This window comes from Ursus maritimus, unplaced genomic scaffold (genome assembly GCF_017311325.1).
Source record: "Ursus maritimus isolate PB19 unplaced genomic scaffold, ASM1731132v1 scaffold_2, whole genome shotgun sequence".
Taxonomy (NCBI): Eukaryota; Metazoa; Chordata; class Mammalia; order Carnivora; family Ursidae; genus Ursus; species Ursus maritimus.
In genome coordinates, this window is record NW_024424452.1 from 413,007 (window position 1) to 432,730 (window position 19,724).

At 55.7% G+C, this 19,724-nt stretch overlaps 1 protein-coding gene across 2 annotated transcripts in view; it reads right to left on the reverse strand.

Moving 5' to 3' along the window:
- Positions 1 to 19,724, reverse strand: part of PRKAR1B (protein kinase cAMP-dependent type I regulatory subunit beta) — a 106,587-nt gene that overhangs the window by 35,305 nt on the left and 51,558 nt on the right. The gene's annotated exons all lie outside the window — the stretch shown is intronic.

Here is a 19,724-nt window from a genome sequence, read left to right on the forward strand (position 1 = left end):
GGGGGGGGGGGGGGGGGGGGGGGGGGCGGAATCTGCAGACAGTTCTGGTCTGTTTTCCAAACTGCATTTCTTCAAAACCACAGCATCAGGGATCTCAAAATGAGCAGATCTTTAAGAAATGATTTTTCAATTCCCACCCCATTTTTTATTTTTATTTTTTTTTTAAAGATTTTATTTATTTATTTGACAGAGAGAGACAGCCAGCGAGAGAGGGAACACAAGCAGGGGGAGTGGGAGAGAAAGAAGCAGGCTCATAGTGGAGGAGACTGATGTGGGGCTCGATCCCATAACGCCGGGATCACGCCCTGAGCCGAAGGCAGACGCTTAACGACTGCGCCACCCAGACGCCCCGCCACCCCATTTTTTAAGAACTTGAAGTGGTAATGGTAAAATATTTCTCCAATGCCATTAGCAATGAAGCCAACCCCAGGACCCACCATCATGCAGCCTGGGCAGGTGCTCTGGACAGCGGTCAAGCCCCCCAGTATGGTCCCAGGCCACTGCCCACCGCACCGACCCATACGTCTGCTACACGCAGACGAGCCCACGAAAAGGCCTATGGTTCTCATTCACACGAAGGTCCTGGTTGCGATCCTTACATTTCATCTTGCATTTCTTGATGCACGTGTACACGGAGACACGCAGACCTGGTGAATCCCCTAGCAGCTGCCCTGCCTCGGCCTGGCCCAGCACCCCACTGACCCCACAGGCTTCCCACCAGGGTACAGAAGGAGCAGCAAATCCTGATCTGTGAACAACAAGGTCAGAGAGCCCAGCCCCACTTACCAAAAAGGCCTGCTAGCCCCATTTCCTTTGGAAGAAGCGAATGCCCCCAGTGCCCCCCCAGCTCATCACCAAGGCTTGGACACAGGCGGTGTGCGGGACAGACGCACACGCTCCTGCCGGCTTGGCCCATTCCCTGCTGAGGGGCCCCCTCCTCCTTCCCCATCTTCTGCGTCTTCTCAAACAAAACCCAATCCTTCCTGCTTCTTAGCACTTAATGGCATTAAAAGGCCCTGCCTGCCTCTGCCATGAAAAGAAAACCGGTTTTCTACTCTAATCTGGAAGTGACCTCTGGAAGCCTGTATGGAAGCTGCAGCCCGCATCTCAAAGAGTCCGACACGTGGGTCCCGCCGCCCCCACCGGGATCCAGGACACTGGGCTTGGCACTCAGGCATCAGGGACTGTGCCAGGCGCAGGGACACAGTGCTCGGGGCTGCTGACACACAGAAATGTGAAGATGTTACAGTCCTCACTCCTGAGGCCCCAAAGACGGGACCAGCGCTGGCCGAGCGCCCTTCGTCTGTCCGCTTGCTCCAAGGTCAGACCTGCGGCTGTCTCATCCAGACTAGGAAACCAGAGACGGTAAGTAACTTTGCCAAGGCCCGCAGCTGGGAAGAGGTGAGGCCAGGCTGCACTCCTGCCTTCCTGTGCAGGGCTCTGTGGGGCGCCCGGGGCTAGGCAAGGCCTCCTGGCGTGGAAGGGCAGGCGTGTTCGGGGGCACGGGGCCCTCTGAGAGCAGGCGGTGGTGGGCCCTGATGCCAACCGTGGGGAAGCCACTGGCCAGGGAGAGGTGCTGGCAGACACCTCCAGTCCCACAGGCAGCCCTGCCAGAGAGGCTGCACCCTGACCTCCACTCTCGGCCTGGCGGTGGGGTCCTCAGGCTCCTGAGCGGCCCCCGGGCCAGAGCAGGTGCAGCTCCCTCGACTGCAGCAAGCAGCTGACAAAGGGGTGCCCGCCTGTCTTATGCCAGTGTCCCTGTGGACCTGTGGGCGCTTTTCACCAGGACCCCCCCACACACACCCGAGGCGGCCCAAGCAGCAAAGGGACCCTCTGGGTTGGACCAGGAGTGATGGGAGCAGAGGATCGTCTATTAACTTTGCTTTCATTATAATTATTTATTGGTCCTGCTGGTGTGTGTCAGTCTAGGTCAGGGGTTGGTTCTCAGCCCTGCTGTACCGTGGACACCTTTGGCTTCCGGTTCTGCTTACACACCCCTTCCAGAGTAAGGCTTTACATGCATAGAGTGGAATAAACAGAAAAACCAATGAAATCAACAAAATGTGCATGCAGTGGTCAAAATGCTTCAAGAACCAGCCTGTGGCATAGGAGCCCGGGCTTCCGTACTCCTGCATCACACAGCGAGGTAGGGGCAGGTCCAGTAACCACCCCAACGGTGAGGGAGCCACGAGCATAAGCCATATTTTGAGATAATCTGCAACAGCCAGGATGGGATGCAGAAGCACCCACGTGCCTTCGGGTGACAAGATCACAGGCACCACCGCTCAGGCCTCAGCAGCCTGCTCACGACAGAGGGAAATGCCATCCACGTTCACGGACTCCTTCACAGCCCTCCTCCCTCCCTCTGTGCCGGGTGGGCCTCTGTGCTGTGGGCCAGGACCCAGAGCAGAGCACCGCCAGCAGGGAGCTGCATCAGACGGTGACCAGGGAATAGATGCACTTGGACCCCAGCCACACCTGGACCTGGACCCAGGCAGAGCCACCGTGACACTCAGGACCTGCAAAGTGCTGGGTCCCCCAGATGGCCCACAGCTCAGAGACCACAGCCCCTTGGAAGCTCCCACCTGAGTCACTCCTCGTCCTGGTGCCCCTCCTTCCCTGGGCTCCTCAGCTCTTGCCCTCCAACCCCTGCAGCTGACTTCCTATTCCCCGCTGACTGTGAGTTCTGAGCATGAAGACCACGTCTTCACTGCAGCCCGACACACAGTGCCCAGGCCGTGTCTGACTCACAGGAGGTCTTCAGTACAGTATGGATGGAAGGATAGAGGTTGGATGGGTGGTGGATGGACAGATGGATGGACAGGTGGACAGGTGGATGGGTGGACAGGTGGGTGGTGGGTGGGTGCACGGGTGGAAGGATGGTGCATGGCGAATGGGGGGTGGATGGGTGGGGAGATGGATGGACGGAAGGAGCGGCGGATGGAGGATGAGACGTCTGTTAAGGCAGCTAGCTACACAACAGAAGATCAGCTAGAACGAGGTATGGGTCTCCTGACTGAAGGCCCTGCTTTCTGAAGCCATTCACGATGAAAATGGTGGCTGTTGATCTTGAATCCTTAGGCTGAGCCCAGTACCCTCCACCCAAGGGGAAGTCTCATTAACATTCCGTCATTTAAACCTCGGAATCATAGAAAGACTTTGGCTTCCATCATCGTCCCCACATTATGGACAAAAATATCAAGGTTCAGAAAGGTTACGTGGAGGCGCCTGGGTGGCACAGCGGTTAAGCGTCTGCCTTCGGCTCAGGGCGTGATCCGGGCGTTGTGGGATCAAGCCCCACATCAGGCTCCTCTGCTATGAGCCTGCTTCTTCCTCTCCCACTCCCCCTGCTCGTGTTCCCTCTCTCCCTGGCTGTCTCTATCTCTGTCGAATAAATAAATAAAATCTTTAAAAAAAAAAAAAAAAGAAAAAAAAAAGAAAGGTTAAGTGACTTGCTCACGGTCACGTAGCTGGTTTGGGATGCAGTAAGGCTGACCACCCCCACTCACTCCCAGAAGGGTGCACAATAGAACACACCAGGGCGGGGGGCTCTGTTCCCCCTGGCTGTGCGTCCAGGCCCTGACTCATGGGGTGGCTCCACACTGAGGCCTGGCCTCTGCAAAGGAGGCAGTCCCTGGCTCTTGCTAGCAAGACCAGACTCCTGGAGACGCTCTCAGGGCGGGAAGGCTGGACGCTGCCTACACTGGCCAGATGATTTCGCATCAAGTGCAGGGCGTCCCTCTCCCAGCCCATGGTCACACCTCCACTTCCGGGCTCACCTGGCTGCCACCTAAGCCCCGCCGGCTGACTGGTCCCCTTGGTCCTCTGACCACGTGGAAAACCCTGGTGTGGTCTGGTGGTCTTCCCTGAGAGAGCCGTGTCCTGTCTGCCGGAGTTCTCATCCCGAGAGGGGCACTCTCCCTGGTTCCAGCAATGAGCCTAGACCCTTCCCCTTCATTCCTGACTCCCTAGGGGGGAGGCTTCCCGATCGTTCACTTGGGAGCCATGTTTTCAAAGACACGTTCAAAATGAGGTCTCACCCTTGAGGTCAGAAGGCCACCAATGAATCCCAGCTTTCTTTTTTCCAGGAGAAACAATGCACGTGTTCCTGTTCTGTCTTGGGGAGCTCGTCCCCACCAAATAAAGGCAGTTTGAATCCCCACAACACAGAGAAGTTTGGGGTTTTGTTTGTTTTCACTCTAAACCCCACAGACAGTCCAAACACAAGTCAATGTTTAGAACATGACCTGCTGGTAAGTTACTCGCCTCGAACTTGAAAATAAGACTCTGCAAGCTAATTCCAAGCCGGCCGGCCAAAGCCCACCGGACGCTTCACTCGACTATTCGGGAGGTGAGCACAGGTTACACTGCCTCTGAGCTGGAAAGCAAAGTCTAGGGCAGGAAGGAAAGGCACCGCCAGGGTGGGGGCCCGGGCAGGTCTTCCTCCACCTTCCCGTGCAGCCCTGGCTCCCTGGGATGCGGGCACCAGGCAAGCTCCACCAGACCCTTCTGGGGGTGAGGGGTCCCCTTGTCACCCACTATCACCTTGGGCCAGCCCCCATCTCCTCCTCTCTCCCAGCAGAAGCCAAACCCTGGGCCCCTGAGTCCTCGGGGGTGTCAACTGGACGTCTCTGCATGGCCTCTGTCTCTCCCAGAAGGGAGAGAGCGTGTTGCCTGACAGTCAGAGGAGCTGGTTCCCAGAGTGAAATCTTCTTAGTACAACCTCGTGGCATTTATCACCACCATCCCCATCGTCCTCGTTTCCAGGCAAGAGGAGGTCTGAAGCACAGAGAGGGTAAGGAACTCACTCAGGGCACACAGCCAGGAGGTGCGAATCCAAGATTCCAAACTAGCCAAGTGTCCTAATATCAGGATGCGTGCTTGCCGATGGGGTCATGCAACCTTTACTAAACTAAAACACTTCCCTCCTAGGCTTAGTTTGCTAAGAATTTTTATAATAGTTGCTGAGCTTTATCAAATTCTTTCCCGACCTCTACATGAGACACCACACAGATGTTTTTTCCGGCGGCCCATTAATGTGGAGAGCATTCTGGACTCGAACCATCCTGGAAACCCTACATGGTCTCGATGGCTGCTTCCAAAAGGCAAATTGGATCTGTTTGGCTGTTTAGGACTTCTGTCCACCTTCGCAGACTACTTACTACGCCTTATTGCTCTTACACGGCTCGTCGTTTGTCTTCCTGGGTTGTCCGGATCACGCGTGAGGAGCTGGGCAGCCTCCCCTGGGTTCCGTTTTCTGGAGCCACTTGTGACAGGAGAATGCACGGTGTGCTGACGTTTGACGGGACTCGCCCGCAAAGCTGTGGGGACCTGGCCTCTCGGGGGAAGAGACCCTTGGTACTGTTGAACTTTCTTGGTGTTTATTGATCGCTCCACGTTTTCTATTTCTTCGTGTGCCAACGTTGGACCATTTTCAAAGTTAGCTCCCAAAATTTAAAAATTGACAGTTAGAAAAATCCAAATTTTTGGCTTTTCTTTGAAAAATAAAAGGAAGCTCTAGCAACATGGGGCCTGTGTTCTCACAAAGCAAGAACTCAGCCCACTCCCACCCTGGTCAGAGCACACGCTCTCGAATCTGCCACAATCCCCAGAAGAGCACGGATTCCTGACCGTCGGCCGCGTGTGTGCGCCAGCCTGCCCGTGTGGCTCACGGTCTGGGCGTGGCAGGTGCACACGTGGGACTTTGTCACAAGGGGGGGGGGGTCGTCCTGATGGCAACCTCGGGACCTGCTGCCACTCCTAAACTTGCCTGGAGAGACCCAAGGGACTGAATCTCCAGGGACTTGTCTGTAAAATGGGCATGGTCGCCCGCCGGCCCTCCCAGAGCTCTGGGAGCCTAACCCAGGTCCTGATGCTTGTGAAGCACGTAGCACAGTGAGCGCTCACGGTGGCAGCTTCTGTCACCATTTCTGGTGGTTCCAAATCCCATGCACACAGCAGAGGGGAGCCCCTTCTCCCAGCCCTGCTAAGACACTCACACACATCTCAGGATCCCCTGGGAATGAAGCCAGAAGCTCTCATGATCCACTGTGGCTTCTGTACCCCTTTTTAATGGCTTTACACATTTCTGATACACTTGGAGCTGCAACTGGGGGTGGCCTGCCCCCACCCCTGCAAAGCAGCCTGCAGAAGCAAACAGGCTGGGCGGGTTCTCAGAGCCAGGCCACCTGAGTGGGGCAGGCCTGGGACGGGAGGCAGCGGGGTGGGAGTGACAGGGTCCCCAGCTCCAGCAACCTGCATTCCTGGGACTTCCAGCGAAAGCGCCTTGACGCTCACCATAGATCACCGCCAGTAACACACACAGCAAACGGCGTCAGCACTGGCGACTTCTCTGTATCTTCATTTCTTGAAACGCCGTATTTTGGAAGACGTCAAACTTTTGGAAGCAGGGGGGACAGGGGTGGCAGAGCGGGATGCACATTCCACCCCCAGCTGGTGACATGGGGGAGCAGAAAGCGACAGGGCACACACGCGAGAACCGCAGGTCTGCACAAAAACGCGCGTGTGTGCTGACGAGGACCCGAAGGGCATCGTGAGTGAGGAGAGCAGCGCACAGGAACAAAGACCACCCCGACTGCAGAAAACATGTCCAAGTGCACACTCGCGTGTGTTCCTGACTCCAAAATGACGCCATAGATGGGAAAAGTGCCCCTGACGTCTGCTCCGTCCCCTTTAGAAGCAGTTCTGAAAGAACCAGGCCGTGGCCTTGGGAGAATTTCCCTCTCTGGCTGTTTGGACTCGCAGGTCAACGTCACCAAGGGAAGGAAGCGCCTGGACCCGCCGGCAAAGCTCTGGGGCACTGGGCACCACGGCGACACCCTGCGTGACGCTGCAGTCCCTGCGCGAGTGACAGAGCCGGGCGCCCCAGACACAGCGGCCCCAGGCTGTGTTTGGGCTTCTGCACTGTTTGGGTGAAAGCTCACTGTGTTTCTCTATGGACCACAAGTTTCCAAACCGTTCTGTCTAAACAGTGATAACTCAGGCACGCTGTGTACTGTGGCAGGACGCGTGGTCCTGCCTGCTCCTGCTGCTGCACCAGGAACACGATGCTGGTAAACCCCCAGGAGCCTCTGCCTCGGGGACCCGGGTGCCACCTCGTCTGCCGTGGTTTCTCAGGCACACACCCCTGACCCAGGTCTCCGGGTGGGGAGCGTGTCCATGGCACCCCAGGAGGCAGACACCAGCTGAGTCTCCAGTCTACCCTGTGCCTCCCGGGGAAGGGATGGGGGGGCCGGGATCTCCAACCCGAAATCACCAGCGCACACCTCTGGCCCTGATGCTCCCCGTGTCCCCAGATGCCCAGGACAACGCGAGCTGCCAAGTAAGAGGGCACCTTGGATGGAGACCAGCGCCCACAGGTGTAGGCTGGGTGAGGCTTTCTCTGAAGAATGTGCCCTTTCAACCAGTAGCAGTGCTTAGGTTTCCATTCCCCTCCCATGTCCACTGCACAGACGTGTTTACACACATACGAGATGAGGCTACCGGGCTGCCTGGGACTGTGCTATCTGCAGGCATGGAAATCTGGGGACCCGTTAGTTAAATCACGCCACGGAGTACAAGATGGCGCTGCAGACGCACATCCATGGAGAATAATGGTGCTCGCTACAGGTCTACTAAATAAAATACGGGCTGCAAAACAAAGCCTGACAGATTTGCGAGGGGAAATAGATAAATCTAAATTATAGTTGAGGGTGTCAACACCCGTCTATGAGTTACTGGTAGACCCACAGGCAGAAAAGGAGCACTGTCACTTAGCCAGACGTGGTTGACGTTGACAGAATACCCGTCAAACCTCGGCAGAGCACACAGTCTTCTCAAGTTTGCATGAAACATCTACCGAGACAGACCACATCCGGGACCACAAAATACACCTGAACAAATTTAAAAGACTATGAGTCACACAGTGTCTGCTCTCAGACCACAACAGGTTAAACTAGAAATTAGTAACAAAAAGATAACTTGAAAGTCCTAATATTCGGAGGTTAAACAACACATGAATTTAAAAAAAAAAAATGGGTCAAAGAAGGAGGCTCAAGAGAAATTGAAAACATTTCAAACGAAAATAAAAATGCAGCTTATTAAAATTTATGGGATGCAGCAAAAGCAGTGCTTAGAGGGAAATTATGGTACTGAATACACATACTTTAAAGGGAAAATATCTAAAATCAATAATCTATGCTTCTACCTTAAGAAACTAGAAGAGAAGAGCAAATGAAACCCAAAGCAAGCCAGGGAAAAGAAATAATAAAAATTAGAGCAGAAATCAGTGCAATTTAAAATAGGAAATGAACAGAGAAAATCAACAAAACCAAAGGTGGGTCTTTGAAAATATCTATAAACACGTATAAACCTCCAAGGAGGGTAACTGAGTGAGAGGGGGGAGCACACAAGAATCACTAATGTCGGAGGTGAGAGACGAGAGGACGGCATCCCTGCAGAGCCGTGGACATTAAAAGGTCGATAAAGGAATACTGTGAACAACTCTATGTCCACAAACTTGAAAACCGAGATGACAGGGACCAAGGGTTTGAAAGACGTTATCTACCAAAACTCACACAAGAAGAAACAGATAATATAATCTATTGAAGAAACTGAACCAGTAAGTTTTAACTTTCCAAAACAGAAAGCAGCAGGCCCAGATGGGTTCGCTGGTAAATTCAGTCAAATATTTAAACAAGAAATTACACCAATTCTCAACAACCTCTTCCAGAAAACTGAAGCAGACGAAGCGCGTTCTCTACGAGACAACACTACCCTAATGCCAAAACCAGACAAAGGCATTACAAGAAAGGACAATTACAGACCAATATCTCACGAACATAAATGTGAAAATCCTCAACAAAATATTAGCACGTCAACTCCAACACTGTATTAAAAGAATTCTACACCATGACCAAGTGGGGTTCATTCCAGGTAAAGGCTAATTTAATGTTCAAAAATCAACCTAATCCAGCTGTTTCTTATGTTCCATAAATGAGTGAAACCATATGATAATTGTCTTTCTCTGCTTGACTTATTTTCACTTAGCATAATCTCCTCCAGTCCCGTCCATGTTGCTGCAAATGTTGGGTAATCGTTCTTTCTGATGGCTGAGAAATATTCCATAGCAGGAAGATTGGGTAGGAGAAGGAAGGGAAGAATGAAGGGGGAGTAAAAAGAAGGGGGAATGAAGCATGAGAGACTATGGACTCTGAGAAACAAACTGAGGACCTCAGAGGGGAGGGGGGTGGGGGAATGGGATAGACTGGTGATGGGTAGTAAGGAGGGCACATATTGCATGGTGCACTGGGTGTTATACGCAACTAATGAATCATGGAGCTTTACATCAGAAACCAGGGATGTACTGTATGGTGACTAACATAACATAATAAAAAAATTTTATATAAAAAAAATCAACATAATCCATCACATCAAAAGACTAAAGAAGGAAAATCACATGACCACAATAAATGCAGATAAGGCATTTGACAAAATTCCACACTCATACATGATAAAAACTCTCTGAAAAATAAGAATATAGGAGAATTTTCTCAACTTGGTAAAGAACATCTCCAAAAAACTTGCAGTTAACATCATACCGAAGTGTGAGAAGCTAGATGCTTCCTCCTGAGACTGAGACCAAACCAAATACACTCCTTTTACCACTCTCTTTCCACATTATACTGGAAGCCCTATCTAATGCAATAAGATAAGGAATGGGAAAAGGGAATGGAAAGGAAAAATAAAACTGGTTTTGTTTGCAGATGACACTGACGGTCCATGTAGAAAATTCCAAAGAATCAACAACAATAACAAAATCTACTGGAACTTATGTGCAATTATGGCAAGGTTGCAGGATATAAGCTTAATATACAAAAGCCAGTCACTTTCCTACATACCAGCAATGAAAAAGTAGAATGTGACTTTAAAAGCACAGTGCCACTTACAATAGCACCCCAAAAATGAAATAGTTAGTATAAAACTAACAAAACACGCACAATATCTATATGAGGAAAACTACGAAACTGTGATGAACACTTTTTTTTAAATACAAATAAATGCAGAGACATCCCATGTTCGTGGATAGGAAGACTGGATTTTGTCAAATTGATCCCAACTTGATCTACAGATTCAATTCCAACCAAAATTCCAACAAGTCGTTTTGTGGAGATCAATAAACTGACCCTACGGTTTATATGGAGAAGAAAAAGACCCAGAGCAGCCCACATAATATTGAAGTCTGAGGACGGACTACCCCGCGTCAGGACGTACCACAGAGCTGCAATCATCAAGACAGTGTGGTGTTGGCAAAAGAACAGGCAAATACATCCATGGAAGGGAACACAGAGCCCAGGAACAGACGCCCATGAATACAGTCAACTGACCTTCGACAAAGGAGCAAAGGCAATACGACGGGGCGAAGACAGTCTCCCCAACATTGGCGATGAAACAACTGGATGTCCACAAAAACTGAATCTGAGCACAGATTTTATGTCCTTCACAGATCTAGTCATAAAACTCCATAGTAACACTTCAAGAAGATAATGCGGAAGACAATCGGGGCCCTGGGCGTGGCAACGACTTTGTAGATTCAATGCCAGCAGCCCCCCAGATGGAAGCCTGGATCCACCACAGAGGACGCTTCTTGTCACCCCTCCTAGGAGGGCCCCGGCACCCCAGGTGCAGTGGAGACTCCAGGGGCCACTCTACTGAGCGCTCCGCCATCCCTGGCTCCCGCCCACCCACTGGGCATCACTGGGGGACGATGAATAGCCACAGGGAGGGTCAAGCACCAACCGTCAGCTGGGGCCACACTCAAGTCTGACTCAGCCACCGGGAGACCTGGAGAACAAGGTACACGCAGTCCCTGCCTCGAGGGGCACCAGCAAAACGGGGGGGAACACCACACAGACAGGCCTTCGTAGCTGTCATTCATGCGTTCAACAAACATACAGAGGACCAGAGCTGGGTCAGCCCTCTTCCTGCCTCAGCCCATGCTGAGAGCACAGGTGAGAAGACAGCCCCCTCCTTGCCACCCGGCGAAGACTTACTGAGAGGCATCAATGCCCCTGTGTGGACAGCCATCGGCAGTGCTGTGGCCAGGACGCCCCAGAAGCAGCTAATGGTTTTTACGGCAGATCGACTAGAGACAGAGGATGGGCAGCAAAGGCTCTGGGTCAGGCCCACGTCCCACGCTGTAGCCAAGCTGGGGCTGGAAACCTCATCCCCACTTGTGCATGACGGGCTCAACAACAGTGCCTGGGAGCCAAGGGGAAAGGCAGTCACCTCCAAGGGCCTGTCTCCTGAGACCCAGATTCTGGATCTTTCTGCAAGGACTTCACGCTGGCAGCCAGGGCCGGGTGTCCGGCTCTGGGTCAGGCTGGGCGGGAGGGGCTGCGGTGGGGGCGCTGAGAAAGCCAGACAGCAGCAGTTCATCAGTGGTTCAGCCGGGGTCAGCATGGCCTCCCAGCAGGCCAGCCGGACAGAGTGGGCAAGCACAACCGCCCTCTGGCCCTGACTCCTTGGGTGTAACACCTGAGGTTTACAGAGCTCCACGGCCTCGTCCGTCCCCCACCCCAACAACCCTGTCTTCGCCGCTTCCAAGAAATCCCCTGGGACTCCTCCCCCTTCACACCGGTCAGGGCACCTTGGTTCCTATGCTCGTCTGGAGCGCGGCTGGTTTGAGGCCCTTAGGAACAGGGGTTAAGATTCACGGTCCTGCAGCCCATGGCCAGGGCTAATCCTGGAGCGATACAGGTCTCGGAAGGCCCACGCTGCCCTGCGCTCTCCCCACAGTGCAGGGGGCCCCTTCCCAGCTGCCCCTCTGCAGGCCACGTACACGGCCAAGAGTGAGAAACAGGAGCCCTGCTGCCCTCCTCCCTCCTCGCCACTTCTCAGGATGGGGATGTTCTTCAGGGTCAAAGGCACCTTGATTATTTTAAACCAAAGGGCCCACGGACGGATCACAAATCCAGGCAGCCATTGCTATCGTCACCGCAGACCCCGCTCCAAGCACGTGGGAGGGGAGAACGCAGCGGCATGTCTGCAGAATCGCTGGAAACAACCCCCCCATCCAGGGTGCTGGGGGCTGGGGACATGTGTGTTTTCTTTCCACAGCTGCTAAACCAATCACTGACCCAGGGCTGTTTCCAAGGGCCAGGTGCAGACGCACCCATCCAGGCCCAGGTCACATCAGAGGCTGGGGGTGGAGGGACAGGGCATGAGCAGGGCCCATCAGGGGAGGGTGGTCCAGGCTCCCAATGCAGGAGCGGCTGGGAAGCGCCAGCACTCTGAGGGGGTCCCAGGCAGGGGATCCTTCTGAAGCTGGGGCTGCCCGATCAAGAAACAAACTGCCGTGGGCTGTGGGGGTGCTCCAACAACCCGCCTGAGGGGCCCCGGCAGCACGCACCCGAGGCCCACGGACCCCGCGTGGGTGGTCTCTACTGACACCGCTGGGGTCCTGTGGCTCTAGGACAGGGAGGAAACGTGGCACGCTCAGAACCATTTGGGTCTGCTGTTATTATTACTCTTAACTTACTCTGCACTGGAGTGAAAACACTCTTAAAGGGGCGGCCCTGCTGGAGTCAGAGGCTCCTCCCTTCCTCCCTCCTTCGCTGCCACAGCTTCATGTTAGAGGCACCGGGGACGTGCCGCAGGCCAGTGGGTACCAGCCGCCAGCAAAGGGCCCTTGCTCTCAGCGCCGGAGGCACTGGCGGGAGACGGACAGGGCTTTCAAAGTCGGGCCCAGGGGCCAGGAGCACACACCCATCTGTAGAGAGCACCAGGGGCCGAGTGGAAGGAGGGCCCAGGACAGAGTAACACTCTTGTGTCCGAGAGAAGGCGGGGACCCACAAATTCCCACATGACGGTGACGGCGGACTCTGGGTCTGAGAGCACCGCTGGTCAAACAGAGCACGGTTGTGGCCAGATGCCGACGGCAGCCCCCCTTCTGCTGAACTCCACGTACAGCTATGGAGCCCGCAGCCCCGAGAAGGCACCGCTGGCCCAGGGCCGCCCAGCACCGAGGCCAGTTCAGAGATCTAGAATGCATGGCCTCTGCCCAGGGAACGAGTGGGGGGCCCCAGGCAGGTGCCCCATGGACATGGACAGAACACCCGAGCCAGCGCAGAGGCCGAGCCCTCGCTGCCCCTCCAGAGCTCTCGGGGGGCCTGGCAGGATGACATGCTTCCCACCCCGGCCTCCCCTACCTGTGCAAGGCGAGCTGCCCAGAACCACACAGATGGTGGTGCGGGGCTGTGGTGTGCCAGAGCAGCCTGCCATCCGCACCCCAAGAGGACAGAAATGAAAGGCAGGCCGTCCCCACCGTGCGGCCACCAGGACAAATGTGGGCCCCGTTCCCTGTTTCCCAGATGGGCAGGTGGACCCAGAGGTGGGCTCGCACGCACCGACGAGCATTCGATGCAGCATGGTCGGGACACTGCCAGGGGGTCTCAGCGCTGCCTCGCCTGGCCATGCCCCTCGGCCCGAGGCAGGTGCTGAGTGCTGGGGCTCTGGTTTGCTGGCACGGGGTCCCCACACAGTGTCCAGGGTGTGCAGAAGCTGGAGCTGAGTGCCCTGACACGGCTGTGGGGCTGACCTCCGAGCTTACTCCATCACACAGAGGGGGAGACCGAGGTTCAGGCCACTGTGGGTCACAGGTCACACAGACACAGTGCCACTGCCAGGCCACACCAGATCCGAGGGCCACCAAAACTCCCCGGGGGCACCAAACCCTAAAGTCTGCTGGAGGATTTCCCCTGTGGGCTCATCCTATTGTGTGGGACAAGGGGCTGGCTGGTGCCCCATGACCCCTTCTCTCAGACCTCTCATCTCCCACCTCTGCTCACCCTTCCAGACCTGGTACAGATGCCTCCTCCCCGGGGAAGCCCTCCGCTCTACACCACCCGTCCTGCCCACCCCTATACAACCTTGAACAACCCCAGCGGAGGCAGCTGTGACTCCTGTCCCCAGGGCAGGCTCAGCACGGAGGACTGCCGGTCTGTGCTAGAGGGAGGGAGGGAGGGAGGGAGGGAGAAGGCCTCCCTGGATGCTGGCACTGGGCGCCCCAAGTGTGTGTGGCTCCCGGCACTGCGGGCCTCAAGGGCTCTAGGAACCACGATGTTTGACTTAACTCTGAAAACAGATGCCCGGAGGAAGTGTGCATGTGGTCCAGGTTCCCCGGCCAGACCGTGGCAGAGCGGGGCTCCAACCCCATCCGGAAGATTCTAGAGCCCGGGAGCCTCCTCATCGGGGCAGACAGGAAACTGGGTTGCGGTCCCAGCCCACCCTCCGCACCTGCCCCTGAGGGTCCACCAGGCCGAGGTCCCACCTGAGCCCACAGAACGATCCCACCGGGGTCTCCTGGGTCCTTACGTGGCTTGAATTAGCTGCGCCCCTTTTGACTCCGTCAGGATTGATGTGGCGGTTTTCCCGCCAAAAAAGATGAACAGGAACGTCATCGTGAGCAAAGCTCAAGGGACCAGAAGCTGTAAGACTGCTCCGGGCACGTCAGGAATCGGGACAGATTCTGGACCTGGACCGGGGGGGTGACGGGGCCATGATAAATTCCTCGTTGTGACGGTCACCTCTCGTGGGGGATGCGCAAGGCCACTCACCCTCAAGTGACACAGACACAGACGCACACACATCGCAAGTGTCGGCCGGTGAATGCAGGTGAAGGTACGTGCTCCTCGAAAACTCTTCTGTTTGAGATGCTTCCAAAATCATAGTTTTTTACATCAAAAGGAAGAAAAGGAGATTTCACAAAAATCTGGACTTTGAACCTCTCTGGGCAAATCTGACACCTGGCCGCCGGGCTGCCACACCCCCAGCGCCGATGTCCTGCTCACGGGGCTTCCTGACTCTGAGCCAGCTGTGTGCCCACACCCACCGGCCTCACTGCCCTCTCTGAGCGGGGGCAAGGGGGCTGAGGGGGTCTGCGCGGATGTCGAGGGGCCAGCACACCTGGGCCGCCAGAGGCCAAGCCTGGCCACCGCAGGCCAATCCCCAGGTGCTGGATCGGCGGCCGATCTGCCCCCTCCAAGACCCCAGGACTCCACCCGTGGCACAGCTCAGGGAAACACCGCGCTCCCACCACGACACAGCAGAGGAGGGAAGGCACAGAGCAGGGACCCTCCGTTCTCTGGAGCTCAGCACAGAGGGCGTGAGTCTGCCGGGCTCTGGAGCCAGGACGCGGGTCTAAATCTGTGCCAGCAGGATGGCCACAGGCCAAGCTGAGCCTCAGTTTCCCCATCTAGAAAATGACGCCATAGAGAAAAGTGAGCTCACAGGCACCTGGCAGGTGGCACCGCTACCTCACCGAGCGCCCAGGCTCCCCCAGCGGGGGTGGGAGTCAGCCCCGGCTGACCCGACAGGTCCCGGGTCCTATCCCGCCCCAGCAGACCCCCTCCTTCTCCAACGGCCGGGGCGCAGTGACCCAGGCCGGCACCTCCTCGCTATCAGCTGTGTCGCTCGGACAGCAGAGGCAGAATGCCCATCACCACCGCGTGTGCTGTACACAGCACTGCTCGGGGCCGAGGGGGCGGCGTTGTGCGTCTCTGTCTCTCTCTCCCCCCCCCCCCGCCTCACCCCCCCCAAAGCAGCCCCCACCCACCGCAGTGACCACCAAACGGGCACCATGCAGGGGACACGCAGGTGTAGGACTGCGGGTCGCCCTTCCCGGGTGGGGAGGCCATCACCAGCTCTGTGCAAGAGGGAAGAAATGGCAGGTCCTACCTCTCAAAGGAGGGGGGACAGTTGGCCTACAGGGTGGGCAGCAGGTCAGGCTGCAGAGTCAGGACAACGGGGAGCACACCAGGATCCCAGAATCGTCACGGGCCGAGCTGCCCATCCCCCTGCTCTGGGCTGTCTGGCAAACAGAGGCCACAGTGACACTGCCTCCTGACGTTGCTGGGGGGGGCAGAGGCCATCAAACATGTGCTGGAGGGCCCGGACTGTGCTTCCCTTGCTACGAAACCCCAGCCCCTGGAGCCACACCCAACACCCAGCACCCAGACCCTGGAGCTATACTTAGCACCCAGCACCCAGCCCCTGGAGCTACACTCAGCAGCCAGCCCCTGGAGCCACACCCAGCACCCAGCCCCTGGAGCCATACCCAGCACCCAGCCCCTGGAGCCACACCCAGCACCTAGCCCCTGGAGCCACACCCAGCACCCAGCTCCTGGAGCTACACTCAGCACCCAGCACCCAGCCCCTGGAGCCACACCCAGCCCCTAGCACCCAGCACACCAACAGTGCCTCACAATGATGATGAATAAATGACAACTGACCGTCACCATCACTGTTGTTGTCCTGCGACTCAAGCCCTATGCAATGTCCTGCCTGAGGCCACAGGGGCCCAGGGCCTGCCGGCCCGGCCCTGTTTTGAGAGCTGGACTCAACATGCAGCTTGGAGCCAGACGCTGCGTTGGGGCTGGTGAGTTACCAGCACCATGGTGCCCGCTTCCTGGAGGCTCTATAAACGAGGAGTCTTTTCTGAGCCACGAGACCCCCTGAGAATCCAGCAGATGCACTGCTCTCTCAGCAAGATGTGCATCACGCACTTTGTCTCAGACTCGCCGGGTTCAGGGCCCCCCTGTACACCCCCGTCCACGGCCAGAGCACAGGGCCACCATGCTTGGAGGAGGCCCAGACGGACTCGCAGCCAATGATGTGCACACACGAGGCCCAGGGAGATTCAGATCCTGCGCTCGCTGGGAACAGCCCACGTGGTCCCGTGCTTGAGAGAAGGGATGCGCCCAAACCCGCCTGCTGAGTCCGCGGCACACGAACACAGCCCTGGTGTCTGCACTCGGGGCCCCGCACTCGCTCCCACCCTGCTCCCTAATGCCCCAAAGCCCCCCACTTCCTGCCGGTCAGGGGGCGCGCCCCTGCTGTCCAGAGCCCCATCGTACCCCAGCATAGGCTCAGTCGGGCAGGGCGTCTCCTGAGACGGCCCCATCAGGGGTTGTGGCCTTGGGAGTCCTTAGAACGGACTTAGTCAGCTCTGCATCGTCATGGCCGTGTGCCCCGGGCACAGCCCTGCACACTCCGGGAGTTCAGTTCCTCGCCTGCAGCACGGGGATGCCTCACACCAGCCTTCCGTGGTTCCTGTGACATGAAACGGTCCTAGCAAAGCCTGGCAGATGACAGCCTCAGATGTTCACTAATCACAGGTCCGCATGTGCACCGCCCGCTTAGGGGGACCCTGGCGGCCACGAACCTCCCATTTCTACAATTTCGTCATTTCGAGAACATATTTCCACGGAAGCGTACAGGACGTCACCTGCAGGGACGGGCTTTTCTCCTTCAGCACAATCCCCTGGAGGCTGGCTCCAGCCGTGGNCGTGTCAGCAGTCCGCTCCCATGTGGGCCGAGGCCTCGCCCGCCGTGTGTGCGCTCCACGGGCTACTCAACCACGCACCCGCTGGAGGACAAGTGGCTATTGGGGCTATTACAAATAAAGCTGCTGTGAAAAATATTAATGCAGGGCGCCTGTGGGGCTCAGTGGGTGAAGCGTCTGCCTTCGGCTCAGGTCATGGTCCCAGAGTGCTGGGATGGAGTCCGGCATCGGGCTCCCTGCTCAGTAGGGCGTCTGTGTCTCCCTCTCCCTCTGCTCCCCTGCTTGGGCGCTCTCTCTCTCCTCATGCTCTCTCTCTCTCAAATAAATAAAGAAAATCTTACAAAAGAAAAGAGAAAGAAAGAACGAATGCAAGGCGTTTGCGCGGCCGTGTGCCGCGTCTGTTCCGGGACAAGCGCCCAAGAGCGCTGCTGCTGGGCCACACATCCTCGCCAGCTCGCGGGGTCCTGCCTGCCGCTCACTCCCGCGACCTGACAGGTGCGGCCCCTGGCGCCCCGCGCTGGAACTCACACCCCCTAGAGGCGACGTCTGCTCTTGCGTTGCTCCCACCTGCGTGCACCTGCTTCAGGGCAGGGTCTCCCTGGGTCTTTTGCCCAATTTCTAAGCGGACGGTTCCGTTTCGTGTTGCTGACCTCAGGAGCTCTTCATATATTCCAGATACCAGTCCTCACTCGGGCCGGTGGCTGGCCAGCACGTCCTCCCACCTGAGGCCTGTCTTCCACCCTCTTCACAGGGCCCTTCAAAGAGCAAACGCTTTCACTCTGAGGAAGTCGGTTTATCGATTCTCCTTTCACAGATCACAGTCTTGATATCAGACAACTCTGCTTCTCATCCTAGGGCCCAAAGATCTTCCCCAGGAGCTTCACAGCCCTACTCTAAGTCTGTGATCCACTTTGAGTTAGATTCTGAATAAGACGGGAGATTCAGGCCGAGGCACACGTTGAAAGCCTACCCTCCCCCACTGCGTCGCCCTCGTGCTTCCGTCAGAAGTCGGCTGGGCACAGTGGTGTGGCTCCTCTGTGGTCCCCCGGCCTGTGCGCCTGCGTCCTGGCCCCCCACCACACTATCTCATTATTGCTTTGCAATGTTGTCTCCATGCTCCTAGGTTCCGTACCTTCCCATGCAGATGTTAGCATGAGCTCGCCTACATCAATCCAAAACACCGCTGAGACCTTGCTAGCAATTGCATTAAACCCAGAAATCAATCTGCGGACAAGTGACATCTTTACTATGCGAAGTCTTCTAACCCACGGACACGGTGCGTTTCTTCTTTTATTTAGGGTTGTTTGACTTGTTTCCTCAGCGTTCTGTAATTTTCGGCACACGTATCCCACACATGTTGAGTCTGTACCTAAGCTTTTCACTCAATTCAGAGCGACTGTAATGACATTGTTTTTAATTTCTGTTTATGCAAGTTTGTTGTTCATCTATGGAAACAGGTGACTTTTGCAAGCTGCTCTTGCGTTCTGTGAGCGGACTGAACCCTCACGTCAGCGCTGGGAATTCCTGTATATTCCCTGGGTTTAGCCCAAAGTTGACTTAACATCGGGACATTAGTGACTATAAACCCACCCCATCAGCAGACTACAGAAGAAAATCATACGAAGGACCTACAGATAAATTATCTGCACTAATTACAGTTTTTGCTAATTACAAATCATTCTATCAAACCCACCACATTTCGTATACTGTAACAGGCTATCAAAAATTGAGATCTTTTTAAAATAGCATTTACAATAACTTGGGAAGTAATTCATACAATATGAATTACTTAAGAACAAATGTAACAAGATTTTACGACCTTTATGAAGGACCCTATGAGAAACCTTTCCTGAAGTCCTCAACAAGAGACGCACCGTGTCCATGGGTTATACTGGAAAGATCAGTGCAGAATTCAACGCAATACACGTCACGACCCCGCGGGGCTGCTCTGGGGGACTGGACACGCAGACTGTAAGCCATGAGGAGAACGCCGAGGGCCTAGTCAGTGGTGAAAATGAAGGGGACAGCTACTTCCAGCACCTGGAAAGCTCACTGAGTCAGACAGGACCCGAGACGCAAAAGGATACACACTTCACTCCATTTATGTGACGTTCCAAACCGGGCAGCAGCCGAGAACCGTAAAGAACGCAGGAGAGTGTCGACCGCAGACGTCAGGCAGCGCAGCTGCGAGAGGCCTCTGGGAGCCGTCTGGCACAGCGGTGCTCTCTCCGGTGGGTCGTGCCTACGCAGGGGCTCGTGTCATGCTTCCTCTCTAACTACACGCGTGCGTCGGGGCACACGCATGCACACGCAAAGTGTTTGGTGTGCTCTTCTGTGTAGATGATGTTGTACTCAGAGGTGGAGATCAAAAGAGAATTTTTTT